Raw genomic sequence first — 21,555 nt, forward strand, 5'->3', positions numbered from 1 at the left:
AAACGGTTTTGTCAATGGAAAAGCACCATTGTCGATTCTCTACAAGTAAAAATGATCGAGACATTGCTGAAGCCGCCGCTCAATGAGACAAGTCCGTGGAGAACTGCAACAGATGGCAAACTCGTCAATGAAAAGGGAGCTGGAGATGCCCAGCAGGAGACAGGCCATTATAGGGTTAACGGCAACAGCAAAGAGGACGATGCTCAGGACAGAACCCTGACGCACACCATTTTCCTGGATAAAAGTCACTGAGAAGGCTGAATCTACATTTACCTTGAAAATTCAGTCTTTTAAAAAGGAAATGGGGCAGGTGGCCATGGAAGCTCCACATGTAGAGAGTACGGAGGATACCAGCATCCCACAGGTGTCATAGGCTTTTTCCAAATTGAAACAGACAGCCACAGTCTGGTAGTTCCGCAGAAAACCATACACGGCTTGTGTGGACAAAGTGATGCAATCATTAACTGCAGAATGGTGTGCTCGAAATCCACACTGTGCAGTGATTAGTAAATTGTGAGACTCGAGCCACCGTATCAGCTAGGCAAGAAACACATATTCCATCACCTTGCAAGAACAGCTGTTGAAATGGGGCGGTAGCTAGAAGGAAGATGTTTGATCTTACTGGGCTTAGGCAGTGGTATGACAATGGCTTCACGCCAGTGTCTTGGAAACATGCCCTCTGCCCATATGTCGTTGTATGTATCTGAATATGAACAGCGTCCGGCCCTGGGGCAGGGGGTCACGATGAAGTGAGAGCATGATCTAGCTCCCTCATAGTAAAGGCAGCATTGTAGCTCTCACAATTCGGAGAAGAAAAGGGTACCGCCCGAGTCTCCTCCACTCATGGAGAAAGGCAGGATGATAGTGGGAGGAGCTTGAAATCTCCAAAAAATGTCAGCGCAAGGTGTTGGAGATAGCAATAGGGTCCACAATGACATCATCTGCTACTGTCAGGCCAGAAATTGTGGAATGGATCTTGATCCCACAGAGCCACCAGAGGTTGGCCCACAGTACGGAAGAGGAAGTGGAACTGTTAAAAGAACTAGTGCATGAAATGCAGCTGGTTTTTTTACTATCCAGAAGAATGCAATGACACTGTGCACGCATCTGTTTATAATGAATGCAGTTTGCCACCATAGGATGACAGTTAAAAACGTGGAGAGCATGTCTCCGTGCAAGAGCTGCATCGCGGCATGTCTCAGTCCACCAAGGGACCGGGACACAGCGTGGTAAGGAGGAAATGCAAGGAATGGAACATTCTGCAGCAATAACATTTGTAAGATATTCCACCTGGTCATCACAATTGGGGAAATGTTTTTGTCGAAGGTTGCCAAGGAGGAGTAAAACCTCCAGTTGGCCTTAGTAAGCTGCCATTTGGGTGTGCACAGTGGTAGGGTAGGGGTCAGTAAATGGGTAGCACACAGGAAGCAGAGTTGATTAAGAAGGTCAGCCAAGAGGGCACGTCTTGGACAGGTTCTGGGAGAGCCCCAAGGGGGATGATGCACATTAAAGTCACCGAGCAGCAGAAAGGGCTGAGGTAGCTGCCCAATAAGCTGGAGGAAGTCTGCCCTGGTGACATCCAATGAAGGAGGGATGTAAACAGTACAAAGGGAATAGGTCAAGTGAGGAAGGAAAAGGCAAACTGCAACAGCCTGAAGGCAGCTACTCAGAAAGACGGGTTGACTATGAACGTCATCCCGTATTAGCAGCATGAGTCTCCCATAAGATGGAATGTTGACCTCAGGAGAAAGGTCAAAACAGATCGGGAAGAAATGCTACAGCTCAAAGTGGTCGTGAGAATGCAATTTTGTTTCCTGAAGGCAGAGAACAAGTGGAAACAGATTCTAAGAGCAGTGTAAACCCTCTTTGTTGGATCAAATGTCGCAAATGTTCCATTGGAGGAGAGTCATGACAAGGAAAAAAAGGAAGGGGTGTCATGTTGGTGGCTGCCATGTGGCAGCCTTCGAAGACTTGCTGCTACAGGGCATTGAAGCAGGAGAATCCTGATCCATGATGTTTACGGAAGCATCAGCATTCTTCTGCTGTCAGCCTGCAGAGTCCAGGGCAGAAAAATGGTTGGTGGTATGCACCAGCAACACGGAGAGCAGCCGGGCGAGGATATCACATGACAACACTGTCAAAGAGGATATTCAAGTCGGTGAAGGAGATGACCATTTGCCTTTGTTTGACTTCTTCAAGCCTTTCCAGTTAGCAAAGGAAGACTCAGTTGTTGGTTGGCTGGAGGGATGTAGGAAGTCTTCACGCCTTGTTCCTTCTGTCCTTTCCGGCATGCTGGTTATGTAGCTGATGACTTCGCCCCGTGAGGCAAGAGTTTGGTGGTGCACAGCTGGAAGAGGATAGGGGATGCTACCATGACCCTGGGCAATTTCGCAACCACAGTGCTAAATTTGAAGTGGCATGTCTGCGTGGCCATGTCCTTCATGGAGCGAGCTGCAGCAAGAACAGTAGCGTAGGTGCCAGATGGTAGAACGCAGGGTTTCTGACTAGCCAACAACTTGCAAACAAGCAGGTAAGGCACTTTTCCTTTGACCTGAATCTCCTGGGCAGCCTACTCATTGAGGTACATGGGACAATCGCAGGAGGCAGCAGCAGCATAGTTGCCATTACAGTTGAGGCAGTAGGGAGGAGGAGGCAGACAATTGGCCTCGTGAGCACTCCTACCACAGGCTACACATCATCTTGATGCAATACTTTACCAACAGCCGTATGTGTTGGTAAATTATTGCATCAAGAAGTTCATGCCAGCCATCGTCCCATGATCCATAATGGATCAACAAAGGTTACACATCTGGCTGGGTGTCAACAGGACTCTCGATTGTGGTTTTAATGATGACACTAGAAGCAGTGCATTGGGTTTGGAAGATATGTTTTGACTATGATAACTTCATAATCTGCTTTGATCTTTTATGGAAGAACCACTCTATCAAAAGTGAGAAAGAAAGTGCATGTGGGCACTATGAAGGCATCTACTTTTTTTCATAACCTGATGGATGGCAACGATGCCCTGATCAGAGGGGTACGTTTGGATTTCTGCCTCGGTCAGACCATCGAGCAGCCTAGTGCAAATAACACCACGAGATGAACTCAGTGTTTGATAGGCCTCGATATGAACAGGATAGCCATGGAGGAGCGAAGCTGCAAGTAGTAGTTGTGCCTGAGAATCAGAAGTAGTCTCCAAAAGCAAAGTGTCATTGCGTAAACGAGAGCAGATTTCACAGGGCCAGCAATTGCATCAACACCTTTCTGAATAATAAACGGATTTACAGCAGCGAAGGACTAACCGTCTTCAGTACATGAAACCATGAGGGACCTTGGTGCAGCTGGGAGGGTCTTTGAATCATTAGCGTCATTCCATCTACATTTCATAGCCGCTGACTGTGAAGATGATTGACTCATTGCAAGAAAATCCACCATGATTGCCAGTGTCTCTGATGGCATGCTCCTTCTAACTGGGGGTCCCCTTCAGAAGGGGGTGCAGCCGCCTTAGGTGTGACATGTACAATAATGCTTAGATGTTAAAGATGCGTATTTTTCACTTTGTAAACTTGACAACATATTGAATAATACAGAAAATAAATAATATTGTACATTAATCTTGGAAACCATTGAGAATAGGGCATATGTCCATTTTGTTGTAACTCTACAGAGTGAGCATGCATAATCAAAGAGTGCGTGATATAAGTGCACAGAACAGCCCAACATAAGCCTGGTGCACCGGGCCCTCACCCTCACTCATGTTTACTTGCTTATGGCATGCTTACTTACGAGACTGTATACTGATGTGTTCTGTAGTTATGAGACTTTGTACTGTTCTATACATCATTCAGTGTTATTGTGGATCTCTTCATGCAGAAGCAGAATAAAACTTGGTTGGTGTTACTTCTGTTATTGTGTCTGTATAACGTTACAACAAATACAATTTTTTTTGTTCAAATAATCATTCCTGTCATATCACTGATGACCATTACTCTTGAGACAGAGTCTCAAGAGTCTGTAGAATAAGTATTAATATGACAAAAAGAAGCACGGAAAAGGGGAGAGCAGCCCAAGTTCTGAAAAGTAAAGCAGGAAAACTTATGATTAACATCCTGTAGGCAAAAAGCTTATCAAAGATACAATACAAGCTCAAAATGAACATCGGTGGAAAGGAAATTGGCTATGTCCTTTTCAAAGCAATTATATTTGTCTTACGTGATATAAAGAAATGACAGAAAACCTAAATCTGGATGGTCAGATAAGAATTTGGCCTCCACTAGTCTTAAATCAGAATCCAATGCATAATCCAATGCACCACCCTTGTTCACATAAAGGATGTCCAAATCAACCAACAGACTAATAAATAAAGGAGAAACCTCTAGTTAATCGGCAGTGCCAGATCTTCCCAAAACAAGGGCGAATAGTTCATGATACTATAATATTAACAGATAAAGTAAGAGAATTCTAGCAGATCACAAGTAAGGAATAGATAGATTCAGTTTTGGACACAAACAGTGAGATAATCTGTCGGCACTTCCTGGTAACTAAGAATGAATTTAACACAACTGTGCATAAGAAAACTACCTTTAAAATGTATGGTACATGTATCTGCTCCAACCTCCTGCACCTCAACACCTATACCAACAATCTCTCACACAATTAACCCACAGATCTTGTCCACAACCATAAATCACCCATACACTCTTTTCTGCTCTCCTCTTAGTACTCAACCTGTAAACCACCACCCTCTGATTCTTTAAAGACTTGAAAACCCATGTACGAAACATAATACCTCCCTAACAAAGTGTCATACATTCTCAGCTACATTCAGTAGCACATGTGGATACTGTTGCAAAATGTGTTGCGAATCAAGTTATTAGTGAAGATGTCATAAATTAAAATTCCATGCTTCATACTGAAGTTTTAAGTTTTCTAAATCCGTAAATCCCCTACCCTCCAACTCCTTAAAGGCTCAAAAACCCATGTACAAAAATTAATATCCCCCAAACAAAGTGTCATACAATGATACAAATTTTCAGGTACATTCAATAATACCTGTGGATACCGTCTGAAAAGTGTTGGGAGTAGAGTTACTAGTGAGGAAGTAATAAAGTAAAAGTTCATGTCTGATGCTGAAGTTTTGATGTGTGAAAAATTTAGTAAGTGATAAACTTTCCTCCTTTCATCATGTCAGCAAGTAAAAGTTTCATAAAGGTTTGAAATAATATGTAAAGTTTGTTGGAAGTTATTAATTGCTCTCATTCTTGAAAACTGGAAGGATACGGTCAGGGTGATTTGCATGCCATGAGTTAACACTTCCCCAAGACTCATATACAGTTTCTAACTACAATATTTGTCTTACTCCATTCAATCTTTAACATAAAATTATGGCTATTAATGAGCACATTATGACAGCATTTTAAGTTTTTAAATTTCATCAATAATTACCAATATATGGAATAATTAAAATCAAATTTTTGATGCCCAGGAAGCAGTGGGACATGATCCCACATTGGACGTTTTGTAACATAGATCACACTATTCATTCAGCCAACTGATAAGGTGGATCTTATAAACGATAAAGCTGGAGTTGGTCCAATCCATGAAACAAGTAGGTACATACTTACACTGCACTTACACACAACACATTGCTCCAACGGTTTTACTCCTGTGGAACATACATGTGCAAGATCTGTAAATATGGAAGACAGAGAATATCCTGTTCCAGTCCCATAATAGGCTTATCCTATCCTATAGAAACTCAGATCAAATGATTTGAAAATTGTATGCAACGAAATGAATACATCACATTTTACATTTCTCTGCTGTGATTTCTGTGCAGTCTTTAACCTGTCCACTCAAATGAACCACCAGCTGTCTCCCCAAATGAATAGCCATTGTGAAATGGGGGCCAAAAGCAGAAGTGACCACACAGAGGCAGAACAGGCAGAACATGCTGCAGGGCTTAGTATGCTCAACTTCAATGTCAGATTCACACTCCATAATTTCTGGATCTCCCTCATACTTCCTCCGAAGTATATAGATGGGAAATGTCCTTACAATCCACCTGGAAATCAATCTCCACTAATCCCTGTCCCCACACCTCTCACTTCAATTGCTGTACCCTCATACCCTACTTTCCACAGTCTTGCTCTTCCTCTGGTCTAGGAAGAAGGGATGAAGATTGCATCAAGGTCATTAGAGACAGAGCACAAGCTCAGATTATGTCAAGGATGGGAAATCAGCCGTGCCCTTTCAAAGGAAACCCCCGACCATCTACCTGGAATGATTTAAGGAATAAACTGGAAGCAGTCTTGATAGCATCGATCTTATTATAAGATCATCTTCAGACAATAGATGTCTGCCGGAGGCAGCGGCGTATGGCAACCCTCTTGCTTGTGGTTGGTGGTGTCACCAAATTTAAAAAAATTATGTGATAAAGACTGCTTCCAGTTTATTTATAATAAGAATTAACTTATGTTCTTTAAAATGTTAAACGATTTAAGGAAATCACGGAAGACCCAAATCTGGATGGCCGGATGTGGGTCTGAACTGTCATCCTTTCGAATGCAAGTCCAGTGTGCTAACCACTGTGCAACCTCGCTTGGTCTTCCTCTGTTCTATCTGCCCCTTTCAGTCTATTCCTCCATGTCACTGTATGCCACACTAACCACTCTTACTGTAGCAGAACGAGCTCACTTGTGCCAAATTCCTAACCTGCGTTTTTGCTGACTCTCCCTCCCAGTCATCGGTCACCCTTCCCTCCAGCTTTTCCTTCCATTCCCCACCTCCATCTGCCCCTTGCCCACTCATCCTTGTGCAACCTCTCACCCCAGTTGAGCTGCAGAGTGAGCAAACTGTAAACATGCATATGCAAGTGTATTCTGTCAGTCCTCAAGGAGGATTCATACTACAACTTGTAACGTTTTCAATCTTGTTTATGATTCTACTGAGCACTCTAAACCTCAACTACACAATGAGTCATTACCTTATTCTGTCCATTATTTATATTCCGCAAACTACTTTCCATGTCTGCATCAAATTATTTTAAATATGAATCAAATAACAGCATAAAACAAAGTCTTTAATCTTCTGACTGGTTTAATGTACCCTGCCACAACTTCTTCTCATGTGTCAACATAAACATATTAGAGTAGCACTAACACCCAATGTCCACAACTACTTGTTGATATATCCTAATTTCTGTCTTCCCCAACAGTTTTTACTATCTACAGCTCAGTCTAGTACTGTGTCTTCAGACATTTCAAGCAGTCCGTCAGTTCTGCTTGTTATTGTTTTCATCACACTCCTTTCCTCATCAGTTCTGTGGTGCTCCTCTTCAATATTTGGCTAACGAATCCACTTAATTCTCAACATTCTTCAATATATAATATCCATCTCAAACAGTTCTATTCTCTTCTTTTGGGTTTCCCCATAGATGGCAGTGTTTAATAGTAGTACACAGCTGTTAGCCAGGAATGTCCTCTTTGCCTGTACTAGTCTGCTTATTATGTAATTCTTGCTTAGTGCATCATGGATAATTTTGCTTCCAGCCTAGAAGAATTCTTTCCCATCATCTACTTAGTGGAACCCGATTTTAGTGTAAGTTTAATGCTAATCTTACTTCTGCTATGCCTAGTTACTTTTGCCTTTCTTTATCTCAGTCTCAATCCAGTGTGTGCTCATTAGACTGTTCATTCCATTTGACAGGTCCTGCAGTTCTTCCATAATTTTACAGGGGATAACAATGTCATCAGCAAATCTTACCACAGATGTGCTTACATACTGAATTTCAATCCCACTCCTGAACCTGTCTTCTATTTCTGTCATCACATCCTTGATGTACAGACTGAACAGTAGTGGTGAAATACTGAACCTGTCTTATGCCCTTTCTAATCTTTGTTCTTCTTCAATTCTTGTTGGTCCTGCTTGGTTCTTGTACGCACTGTACGTTACCTATTTTCTCTAAAGCTTATACCAATTTGTCAGAGAATTTCATATGTTTTACAACATTTAACTTTGTCAAGCATTCTTTTTTAGGTCAACAAACTCTGATTTTTCTTAGTATTACTTCCATTATTAAGTGCAATGCCAGAACACCCTCTCTCTGGTGCCTTTACCTTTCTTCTGGCCAAACCGATTGCCATCTAGCAGACCTTCAATTTTTGTTTTCATTCTTCTGAATATTATTCCTGTCAGTAACTTAAAGGCATGAGCTGTTGAGCTGGTTGTATGATTATTCTCCCATTTATCTGCCCTTCCCTTCTGAATTGTACGGATGATATTTTTCCAAAAGTCTGATGGTATGTATCCAGTCTACACACCAACTTGAATGGTTGTTTGGTTGCCACTTCCCCCAATGATTTTACAAATCCCTAAGGAATGTTATCTATTCCTTCTGCCTTACTCACTGCCACTTCTTCCAAACCTCTGTCAAACTCTAACTCTTAAACTGGATCCACTACGTCTTCCAAATCAACTCCCATTTTTTCTTCTATCATATCTGTAGACAATTTTTCTTTCTTGTAGAGGTCTTAAATGTACTTCCACACATCTACCCTTTCCTCCAAGTTCAATGGGGGAATTCCTTTCATGCTCTTAATATTGATGCCTTTTCCTTTAATTTTACCAGGGGTTGTTCTGGCTTTTCTGTATACTGAGTCTGTCCTTCCGTCAACCATCACTTCTTTGATTTCTTCCACTTCACTTTAGCTTCCCTGCACTTCCTATTTATTTCATTTCTAAGTGACTTATATTGCTGTATTTCTATCTTTTCCTAAGCATTTTTATACCACAACCTTTTGTCAAATAACTTAAGCATTTCTTCTGCTTCATAGTTGACTTCCTCATACCTATATTTGTCTGTCCAACTTCTGTGAGTAGTCTTATGTGCTATTTATGAATACAGAATTTAGAGCTTCAAACAAACATCATTCCTGTATACTTCACTATCCCACTTACCTACACTTTGAATCCTTGCATTTCTCTTGAACTTCAGCCTACTCTTCATCATTACTAACTTGTGATCCAAGTCTATATCTGCCCCTGATGTGCCTTAAAATCCATTACCTTATCTTGAAATCTGCGTGTATACATCTACATCGATACTCTGCAAATCATATTTAAGTGCCTGACAGAGGGTTCATCGCACCACCTTCAAAATTCTCTATTATTCCAATCTTGTATAGCACGCAGAAAGAATGTACACCTATATCTTTCTGTACGAGCTCTGATTTCCCTTATTTTGTCATGGTGATCGTTCCGCCCTATGTAGGTCGGAGTCAACAAAATAGAAAGTTGGTGATTGGAATTTCGTGAGAAGATTCCGTCACAACGAAAAACACCTTTCTTTTAATGATTTCCAGCCCAAATCTCGTAGCATTTCTGTGACACTCTCTCCCATACTTCACAATAATATAAAACATGCTGCCTTTCCTTGAACTTTTTCAATGTACTCCGCAGTCCTACCTGGTAAGGATCCCACACCGCGCTGCAGTATTCTAAAAGAGGACGGACAAGCGTAGTGTAGGCAGTCTCCTTAGTAGGTCTGTTACATTTTCTAAGTGTCCTGACAATGAAACACAGCTTTTGGTTAGCCTTCCCCACAACATAATCTATGTGTTCTTCCCATGACTTAATCCTGTTGGTAGGCCTTTTCCAAATATACCTGTTCCTCTTGTAATTCTTGAACATTTTATTTGCTATTATTTACTGAAACTTATTGCTGAACTGAAGGATTAATAAAATCTTCTCGGGCTTTCAGCCACATCAGGTGGTTAAAATCCCACAAGCTTTTGACTGAGCTCTTCTCGGTCATGTAGTAAATGACACTACCACTTGACAATGGCCAAGGAGAGGTCAGCTGAAAACTCATGGGGTTTAACCACCTGACATGGCTGAAGCCTGAGAAGATTTGATTAATTCATATTGCCACGAGACCATTTCAATTACTGAGCCCATGCTCTCCTGTAATACTATCTTCTGTTCTTTCCCCTACTGCAGTGTTCCATCCCTCATGATTATTACATTTTTCTCTTCCTTTACATATTGGGTTACCTGTTCAATGTCCCCATACACTTTCTCTCTCTCTTCATCATCATCTGTTTATGATGCCGGTATGCATATCCCAACTATTGTTGACGGCAAAAATTTGCATCGATTCTGATGTGAATAATCCTGTCACTGAACTGCTCACAGTAACTCACTCTTTGTGCTACCTTCCTGCTCGTAATGAATATTACTCCCATTGCACCATCTACAGCCACTCTTGATATCACCTTATATTCAGCTAGTCAGAAATCCTTATCTCCTTTCTGTTTTGCTTCACTGACCACCGCCACATCTAGACTTAGGCCTTGCATTTTTTGCAGATTTTCTAACTTCCCTATCACATTTTGACTTCTGACATTCCACGCTCCAACTTCAATATGTTATCCTTTCACTGGTTATTCAATCTTTCTCTTATGGTTACCTCCCACTTGGCAGGCCCCTCTGGGAGATATGATTGGTGGTCTACTCTGAAGTTTTCTGCAACATCATCATGACATTTTTATCAAAAACAGGCCACACGTCCTGTGGATACATATTGTGTGTCTTTTATGTAGCTGCCTTCAACATCCTAATGCTGCTAATAGTTGCCGATTCTTCAACCTTTAGTGGCACTTTTCCACCCATTGGCAGCAGAATACCCTGAACATCTTTCCACTCCTCCATTTCCTTTCACAAGGATGTTTCGCAAAATGAGGGTGACTCATTATGGCAGAAGAACTCTGTTACCGTTGCTGATGATTTTTATTCAAAATTTAAGCAATGGCTGGGGTTAAATACAGGACCCAGGATATTTGATTAGTAGAAAAAGATGGTACCCCTGGACTACAATACACAAAGAAAATACAATTATCTTATAAGAATTTGACTGTTAAGCAATGGAAATACTGACTAAGACAACAGCGCTTATTAAATAGTATGAAACAAAAGAAAGTGATCCAATTAAAAAAGCAGATGACAAGTGAAAAACATTCATAATATATCGACTCGTCAATAGTTAAACATCACGGACTGACATGGGGTCTATGTAAGACATTGATTATGGTGGCTGCATCAGCCTGTTGTGATGAAGAGCATATAGATTATAAACAATACAAGATGGTAAACAGGTGATGACAGAGCATCGAGTGTTTCTATTGGAAAACACTGAGGAACTGGCGGATTCAAGATGATGATGATTTATGGTGGAGGATCATCCAACCACTGAAATCAGTGTCAAAGAAAAACTACAGAATAAACCAAAATTTGAAAATTAATGGGGTGGAGAGTACCTGTATCCTCTATTATAGAGAGAGAATACATAGAATTTAAGGTAAATATATTAGCAAAAATGCAGCTTGAGCTTCAAGAACAATAGAAACTGGTAAGGAAACCAGACATAATGAGAGTGAAAAAACATTTCAAGGTAAAAATGGCACAGAAATACTCACGAAATACGAAAACATTGATGGTGACAGGAATCAAATGCATAAGAAGTGTACAGGGGTTGGGAAAAAATGCAGGAACACAAAAACCACAATATTTTACCACATCTAATACAGTGTATGAAAGCCATTTGCATTTACAACAGCTTCCATTTGTCTCGGAATGGGTAATGCATGTGCTGTATAGTTTTCAAGGGAATCTTATACCATTCTTCCTGCAAAATAATGGTATGTTCAGATAATGATAATGGAAGTGGGTAGTGATCACACAACGTTCTCTCCAAAAGCGCAAAGACTCAATAATATTGAGATCTGGTGACTATGGTGGCCTGGGGAGATGTGACAATGCACCTTTGTGCTCACAAAACCAGTGATGGGCAATGTGAGCTGTGTGAACACACATCCTGTCATCTTGGAACACAGCATGACCCCTGGGGAAAAAACACAGCAAGAGAAGGACCTGATCAGCCAGAATGGTCAGGTCACATAATCCTTGGCAGTAATGCGACTTTGTAGACATCTGACCAAATGTCTTTCTTCCAGTACCCCACAGTCCACATTTTACGGCTTCAACACCACATTTTCTAGTTACAGTAATTTGCATCACTGATGAGTAGTTTTGGAATTCCAGCTCACCCTGCAGTTCCCTCCTTATTGAGTTCCCTTCATGTTGTTTTGGTTCTGACAGGGTTCACGAATGGGACATTCATTTCTGCACTGATTTTTCAGCCATTGTCTCCTCATTTTTCATCACAATTCTCTTCAACGAAGTCTGTCATAATCACTCAACATATAGTTTTGCCTGCACTATGACTCAGTGGATGACGTTTTACCGTTTTTCCTGTACGTGGTATAAATCTTCGATACAGTGCCTCCTGAAAAACCAAACAGTTTGGATTCCTTTGTCATGGAAGCACCCACTGTATAAGCACCAACAATTTGCCCACTTTCTAATTCATTTAGCTCTGACAAAATCCACTCACAATTACATTGAACACTGTTATTAGCATGACTGACACTTGTAATGTATTGAGAACATTGCACAGGTGCCATGCTGTCTAGCATCTGCATTTATGTTCAAACATGCATTTCTCACAGTGTTTCCATACTTTTGTCCAACTCTTGTGTATGACCATCAATGTATAGGTAATCCATGAAAAAAAAAAAGAAGAACTATTTTCACAGATTTTTATGAAACCTGGCATATTTGTTCTCCCTACACAGGTAAACATACCAAATTTTAGCATTTTTATCGCTCTCCATTTTCATTTTATGACATTCCAAAGTTTGGGAGTTTCGACATTTTTAATACAGTGATGATAGAAAACGATATTTGCTAACATTTAAAGAATAAATACTTTTCTCCATTTATCATCCAGTCTAGTCAAAAATGTTATGGAGGCTTATGAAAATGATTGGGAGGGGGGTGGAGAACGGTACTGTGGGCTGCTCCGATAAATTACATTTTATTTCATTTACACACCAAGCTCCGTAGGATCAAATTGAGGAGCAAATATCCAAGGTCATTGAACGTGTCAGCACATGGAATTACAACATAAAAGTAAAAACAGACAAAAAAAAAAAAAAAAAGAGTGACCCACGAGGAAACTCTTTAGTTTCAACTTGAAAATGTGCGGATCACTGCTAAGATTCTTGAATTCAAGTGGTATCTTACTGAAAATGGATGCAGAAGTATACTGCACAACTTTCTGCACAAGACTTAGGGAAGTGCGATCCACATGCAGGTTTGATTTCTGCCGAGTATTAACCGAGTGAAAGCTGCTTATTCTTGGGAATATGCTAATATTGTGAACAAGAAATGACATTAAGGAATACATATATTGAGAGGCCAATATCAAAATACCCAGACTCTTGAACAGGGGTCCACAAGAGGTTTGTGAACTTACACCACTTATTGACCAAACCACCCGTTTCTGAGCCAGAAATATCCTTTTAGAATGGGAAAAGTTACCCCAAAATATAACACAATACGACATAAGTGAACGAAAATAAGCAAAGTAGACTAATTTTCATGTCGAACGATCACTCGCTTCAGATACCATTCGAATAGTAAAAATGGCAGCATTAAGTCTTTGAACAAGATCCTGAACATGGGCTTTCCACGACAGCTTACTATCTATCTGAATGCCTAGACATTTGAACTGTTCAGTTTCACTAATCATATGCCCATTATGTGAAATTAAAACGTCAGGTTTTGTTGAATTTTGTGTCAGAAACTGTAAAAACTGAGTCTTACTGTGATTTAGCGTTAGTTTATTTTCTACAAGCCGAACTTAGGTCATGTACTGCACTCTTTGAAACTCATCAGCAAACAGAAATATTTTAGAGTTACCTGTAAAACTAGAGGGTATATCATTTATATAAATAAGGAACAGGAGTGACACCAACACTAATCCCTGGGGTCAGCCCCCACTTGACCGTACCCCACTCAGATCCCACACCAAAGCCATTCTCAACATTGTAAATAATGACCTTTCAATGTCTGTTGCTAAAAAAGAAGTGAACCAAATTGTGAGCTACTCCCCGTATTCCGTAATGGTCCAACTTCTGGAGCAATATTTTGTGATCACAACAATCAAATGCCTAAGTTAAATCAAAAAATATGCCTAGCATTCAAAACCTTTCATTTAACCCATCCAGTACCTCAGAGAGAAGATAGAATATGGCACTTTCAGCTTTTAAATGACTTCTAAAGCCGAACTGTACATTTGATAGCAAATCGTTTGCTATAAAATGATCAATTATCCTTACATACACAGGCTTTTCAGTAACTTTAGCAAACACTGATGGCATAGAAATGGAACTAAAATTATCTACATTATCCCTTTCTCCCTTCTTATACAGCGGCTCTACTAGTGAGTACTTTAATCGTTCAGGAAACTGACCATTCCTAAAGGAAAAGTTACAAATACGGCTAAATAGAGGGCTAACATGTGCAGCACAGTACTTAAATATTCTGCTAGACACTCCATCATAACCAAGAGAGTCCTTAGTCCTCAGTGATTTAATTATTTACGCAATCTCCCTCTTGTCTGTATCACATAGGAGTATTTCAGACACATATGGCTCCAATTTGGGTTTGAAAACCTGTAGATTGTAGCTAACAGCTTTTAACTAATGTGGGCTACTTGAAGTATATGTCGCAAAGTGCTGCACACAATTTTGAACAGTAATTACAGATAGCTTCACAATATACAGATAATTCCTGTGTACTGTGTTCTATCATATAACATCAGTAATAAACTGTCCGTTATTGACATCTGACATCATTGTAACAGATAATAATGAAACATATTTGTGAAAATAGCAATACACAGTTTACTTGCTCATCTAATACATTAGTATGTGAAACACCAATGGGATGTTAAGTGTGGATATCTAAAACAATTTTATTTCGTGTGATTAGCTCCTGTCAGGCTTACCTTGGCTGACAGAGATACCAAGGACCTATGTGTATATCAGTGCCTGCTTCTGATGTTCGTAAGGTAGTTTATTGGATAATAACCTCAACTAAGTCTTACATCATCATCATCTAATAAATTATTTTTAGAAAAATGTCGGGCTTCATACACATGAATTAAAGAACTGAAAGAGGGTGATGTGTGAATAATTTTACCCTGTATTTACAGACCAGTACGACATTCCAATGACATGCAATAAGAAAGTATAGAAGTCACAATAATGGAACTTAATAATAGTGATACTCTCACCATTACTGCTACGGGCAAGGCAAATCTAACAAAATCTACCTCATGCATCAAAAATTTTATGGCGCCCGACGAATAACAACGACAGAATACGGTTTCGTTGTTAAATATCACTTATGTTGCTGTACGACTGGGCGAATTGATTAAATACTTATATAAAAAAGATCCTAGCGTGTTAGGATTTCCTGAAAATCTGTAGCAATTTAGGTCAAGTAGATAAATAACAAGCTTGTGAACCGGTACTGTTTTAAATGTAACACGTTACTCAGCAGTAGACTATATTAACGAAGGGGAATAAGTTTTTCCCCGGTTGTGAGAAAATGTGTACATTCCAAACAAAACAGTCACAGTAATATATATATATATATATATAAATTATTTTTTCCCAAAGAGAGGAATTAGAAGATCATCAACATACCACAGTCTTTATTATACTTGTGACTGATGCTTAAATGTCAACATCTTTATTGGTGTCACTTTCCTGCCGGCACTTTCATTGTATTACAAACACTCATCACGATATCTCTTCTCACTACAGCACGCGGTGAACCGCAATGAACAGATGAGAATCAGCTGGTACGTGCGCATGCGCCCTTGACACACAACATTCACCGTGATTGTTGTGGCCTAATTTCATTGCGTAACTTTAACCATAATTGTTTTTCGAGACAGGCAGTTCTTATCGCTATTCCTTAGGCATTACAACACAACTTATTGTACTATTATTAAGAATTCAAGGACTCTTTTCGAAACGAAGGAAGCTGTGAGATGCGTTTACAATATAACGCACAATGTGATACCATCTCTTCCACATCAGTACACGCATTATTTACTTCTTGTTGAATTTGTCATCGATATTACAAGAATGTCACAAAAGGTAACAACTTGGTGAAATCTCGTGATGAAGATACGCAATTTCAGCTCGTCGAATAAATCTCGAAATATGTACCGCTAGGCATTATTGCCGTTAACCAGTTTCAGGCGCCTGCCCGTCTTCAGAAGAAGGGCACTAGGTGCCTAAAACTTGTTAAGAAATAAAATTTATTTTGTGTAACTGGTTACTGAGTATTTCAACAAAAACAAAAAACTACTTATTGGAGCTTAGTATGTGGTCAAAACAAGAGGTTTTATATTCGGATACTGGCTGATAACTTATCTATAATGTCGGCATCACGAAAGTACAGCAAAAAATATACCTGCAACAAGGAAAGACCCCAACAGCCAAATGACAGCGATATTGATCGACAAGGCATATTCACATGACTCGTTCCATAACCGATACACTGGAGTGAACACGAGTACGTACTGGCACCTGGAGAAGCGACGCGTTACAGAGAAAGCGAGTCGCGTTGTACTGGGCACAGTCCCATACAGTGCGGTGAAAGCAGCCACTCCTTTACGCGAGTTCGCTTGTTGTTAGTCAACGTGTGTCCCCCCGTTGGCTCTACATACCAGTATAGACCTCAATTCTGCAAGTAACTATAACGTAAGGAAACAGTACACTTTCCACTGAGAATAATATTTTTTTCATAGCATTCGCGAGAGTGGTATTAAGGTGGCGATTGACCTGTACATTTGCGCGTAATGTAAAATTCGCGGTGATGATTACATTACGTCGCTTGGTGGCGCGCAGGCGTAACACGATCGTTTCCAGTGCTGCACCTGACGGTGCTCGGGGTTTATTTCGTAGTCGCGATGTCAGACAACGATGTCGAACGTGGTTCTTGGATGTGACTAAGTTTCTCCTTACTCCAGACGAAGAAAAAAAGAAATGTTATTCCATCTTGAACTAGTACAAAAACGAAACAGGTGATTTACTGTTTATGAATATTCTGAAAAACTACATGTTTTCTGGACAGTACAAAAACTTCATAAGGATAACTCCACAGATTTCGAAAGGACTGAAAATTTAGTAGGACCGAAAGCACACAGGCAAGATACACATTACAGGAAAGCTATTACGGCTACGGAGAGATAAGCCTTACGTTTCACTTCTGTACAACCGGAGATGCATTTACGAATTTTCAGTACTAGTTCAAAATATCCAGACATTGAATTATATTTATAGTGAAAGAAATATGCGAAGCAATTGTTGGAATGGTAAAGGAATATGTTAAGAAGAGCAGTTTCATCATATTGCATTTTTAATCTAATTAATTAAGTCATTAAATTCTTACGCGAATCCTTCATTCGCTTTACTAAATTCAGTAACAGGTAGTGAAGGCGTTCACAGGCCTAGACAGGAACTGTCTGTTGCTGGCTCGTGTCACATATCACCCCGGTAGTCACAAAATTACCTTGTGACTACCGGGGTGACACTGTGATACGCAAACTTTTTTGACTAGTTTAAATATTGCGCCATTTTTGTGCTTGTTAAAGGGCTGGGAACGGTTGTCAGGTGCCTGGCAAGTGCTGCTATTTACGGGTCATCTCTTGTACTTCAAGGCGAACTGACATGGCTGCTACTGTACTTCAATTAAAATCATGTGTTTTTATGGAAGAGAAATCCTGCAAACCTTGCGTTTGTACGGGTAAATACAGAGTGACTATAATTAAACTTTCAAACGACTGGTCAGAATGACGTCAAATTGCAACGGAACATTATCAGAGAAGAGGAAAAACGTAAGGCGGAAGAAAAATAAATAGCTACAAAATGTAGCAATAGATAGTGCTGTAAGCATCATAATTTAACAGTGGTCGACTACAATTGACAAATGAATCATACAACAACGCCTAAGATGTACGTTTGACATTACACAAACTGTACTACTCAGTGTACATGGTTGTACATGTGTGAGACTGTTGGTTACATAAGCCCGTCCACCACGGCAAGGTCATACCACTTCGGATGGGAAAAATCGGTATTTAACTGTCCTGATGCCAAAAACCGCATAAAAGCATCAATCAAAATCAAGGCAGATTATTAATTTCCGTGTGACTGGTGCAAAATATGTTTAAGATACTGTTCACCGTTTTCTGCAACATGCTGAAATCGAGAAACAGCATGTCCCACCACTGATCGAAGTTTTTTTCCGGGGTCACGTTTAGAATGTGTGGCGCAATGCGTGCCTTCAATTCAGCTGAGTTTGCAATGGGAACACGAAACACAACGTCTTTCAGATGGCTCCACAGCCAGAAGTCACACAGATTAAGATCCGGTGATCGGGACGGCCAGGCTGTAGTGAAATGGCAGCTGATAATTCTAGCATTTCCGAAATGGCGCTTCAGCAGCTGTTTAACTGGATTTGCAATGTGCGGAGGTGCGCCATCTTGGATAAATGTGATCCCATTAACACATCCACGGTGTTGCAGAGCTGGAATGACGTAGTTGCGAAAAAGACACTCACAGGTAACAGAACCGGAAGCACCCGTCTTTTCGAAAAAATATGGCCCTACGATAAATGATGCCGTCAACCGGCACCACACAGTGACCTGTTCAGGATGAAGTGGTACTGGGTGATTTGCGTGCGGATTTTCCGTTGCCCGCATCCGACAATTCTGTGTACTGACATATCCTGTCAGATGGAAGTGGGCTTCGTCTGACCACAAAATCTTCCACGGCCAATTGTTGTCCACTTCAATGGGAGCAAGAAATTCTAAAGCAAAGGTCTCTCTTGCTGGCAAGTCAACAGGAAGCAACTCGTGCACATGGTTGATTTTGAATGGATAGCAAAGAAGGATGTTTCGTAGGATTTTACGCACCGTGCTCACGGGTATGTCCAATGTTCGGGCGATTCTCCATGCACTACACGTTTGCACACCACCACTCGTCTTCTCCTGCATTGCTGTGGCCACTGCTTCCACTGACGTCGAATCATTTTTTTTCCCTTCATCTACCAGGTTGCACACCAAAAGAACCCCTCTTTTCGAATTTCCGAATCATTTTCTCCAGACCCACGGGAGTCATCGGGCCAACGCCATTTTTCAAACCCTTCAGTGTCCGGAACTTCTGCAGAGCGACGTGTGCAAAGTCATCATTCTTGTAATACAGCTTTACAAGCAGAGCGCGATCCTACATTGAGACAGTCATGGTGAAGGCCGCAGACGCGAAAGGAGGAAAAGCCGTGTACCCGGCGTGTTTATACCAACTTCAATGGGTCGTGCGCATGACAGGTGTTTTCACTTACGTATTCTGACACATATAATACCATTTATTGATCAATTTTCGCACTATTTTTGTCCTTCTGCCATACGTTTTCCCACTTTTCCCTTAATATTCTGTTGCTATTTGACATCATTCTGACCAGTGATGTTATTTCTATAGCGTTTTGGAAGTTTAAATTTTATTATAATCATCCTGTATATCAATACCTTCGCCTGTCTGCGATCATTTAACGTTGAAACACCTTAAATTTATTAACTTGTTTTAAAATTACACAGACACAACAAAAATTTCAAATGTTGGTGGAGTGGACTACGTGACAAATGTAGTTTATTGCAAAAGTCACCCTGCTATGCCTTTTTTATCTTTGAGTTTATCGTCAGATGAGCCAACTATATTAGCACAGTAAGTCCTTCCAGTATCCCCAGAACATATGTAAGTATTTAGCAGAATTCTCAGGTGTTTCTCAGGTGTTTTGTTAGTGCAGGTTGCCTACATTAGGGGCAGGTATGCATTCAAGGGCAAAACTATTGTTCTCCATTGACTGACTGGTACTTAACCTATTGTTCTCCTTTGATTGACAGGTCATTAACCTATTGTTCTGTTAAGTGGTTTTCCATGTCACTGCACCTAACCTGTTATTTCCCCACCCTCTCCCACTCCCCTCCCTCCTCAGGAAATCCCCCACCTCTCGCTGCTACTGGTACACTTTCAGGTATGAGTTAACCTATTGTTCTCCTTTGATTGACAGGTCATTAACCTATTGTTCTGTTAAGTGGTTTTCCATGTCACTGCACCTAACCTATTATTTCCCCACCCTCTCCCACTCCCTCCTCAGGAAATCCCCCACCTCTCGCTGCTACTGGTACACTTTCAGGTATGAGTTAACCTATTGTTCTCCTTTGATTGACAGGTCATTAACCTATTGTTCTGTTAAGTGGTTTTCCATGTCACTGCACCTAACCTGTTATTTCCCCACCCTCTCCCACTCCCCTCCCTCCTCAGGAAATCCCCCACCTCTCGCTGCTACTGGTACACTTTCAGGTATGAGTTAACCTATTGTTCTCCTTTGATTGACAGGTCATTAACCTATTGTTCTGTTAAGTGGTTTTCCATGTCACTGCACCTAACCTATTATTTCCCCACCCTCTCCCACTCCCTCCTCAGGAAATCCCCCACCTTTCGCTGCTACTGGTACACTTTCAGGTATGAGTTAACCTATTGTTCTCCTTTGATTGACAGGTCATTAACCTATTGTTCTGTTAAGTGGTTTTCCATGTCACTGCACCTAACCTATTATTTCCCCACCCTCTCCCACTCCCTCCTCAGGAAATCCCCCACCTCTCGCTGCTACTGGTACACTTTCAGGTATGAGTTAACCTGTTGTTCTCCTTTGACTGACAGGTCATTAACCTATTGTTCTGTTAAATGCTTTTCCATATCACCCCCATTTCCTTTTGATTGACAGGTACTTAACCTACTGTCCCTCCCACCGCCTCCCCATTCCCAACCCCCTCCCCCCTCGCTGCTACAGGTACACATTCATGTCTGAGTTATTGGAATAGGCCCCCCTCCCACTCTTATCAATTTGATTGACTACTTAATTAAATTAATCAATTAATTAACCTCTCTGGTGGGAAAGTGCTGTGCCCCCTGCCACATCCCCCTGGGAGGAAGTTCAAATTCCATCAGGACAATGCAGCCTCTACTCCCCAAAGAAAATGGTAGGAAGATAGGTCACTTGGGCTACTTCCACTAACCTAAGTCACCTGACCACCACCTCCTCCTAGGGATTGGCGGAGAAGGACTCGACCTGTGCTGGACATTAGTCTTTATTTTGCCGCCGGCCGCTGTGGCCGAGCGGTTCTAGGCGCTTCAGTCTGGAACCGCGCGACCGCTATGGTCGCAGGTTCTAATCCTGCCTCGGGCATGGCTGTGTGTGATGTCCTTAAGTTAGTTAGGTTTAAGTAGTTCTAAGCAATTAGAGGCCGTACCACCATCCAATGTTTTCGCCACAAGTCCTGTTCTTCAACTGACCTAGTACACAGTAGTGCTGCCAGAGGGCACTTTCGTCCATTCCATGACATAATCCAAGATGGCGTGGAAAATGGCGGAAAAACAGTGTGGTCGCCAAGGGTCCCAGAGTCCAACTGACCTAGTACACAGTAGCGCCACCAGAGGGCGCTGTCGTCGTTTCCATGGCGTAATTGAAGATGGCGGTCTGGTGGTGGAGAGGAAGGGCCTCATAACAGGAAAT

General features: G+C 41.1%; 1 protein-coding gene across 5 annotated transcripts in view; it reads right to left on the reverse strand.

The window, feature by feature from the left end:
• Nucleotides 1–16,507, reverse strand: part of LOC126259810 (uncharacterized aarF domain-containing protein kinase 5) — a 158,735-nt gene extending 142,228 nt beyond the window's left edge. For 4 of the 5 annotated variants that reach the window (XM_049956845.1, XM_049956844.1, XM_049956842.1 and 1 more), the window contains exon 1: nucleotides 15,615–15,752. The gene's annotated coding sequence lies outside the window, so the exon portion shown is untranslated. Of the gene's footprint in view, nucleotides 1–15,614; nucleotides 15,753–16,392 lie in introns of those variants that run through there. The other variant, XM_049956843.1, reaches the window with a different exon arrangement.
• Nucleotides 16,508–21,555: the final 5,048 nt, after the last annotated feature.

This window comes from Schistocerca nitens, chromosome 5 (assembly GCF_023898315.1).
Source record: "Schistocerca nitens isolate TAMUIC-IGC-003100 chromosome 5, iqSchNite1.1, whole genome shotgun sequence".
NCBI classification, from domain to species: Eukaryota; Metazoa; Arthropoda; class Insecta; order Orthoptera; family Acrididae; genus Schistocerca; species Schistocerca nitens.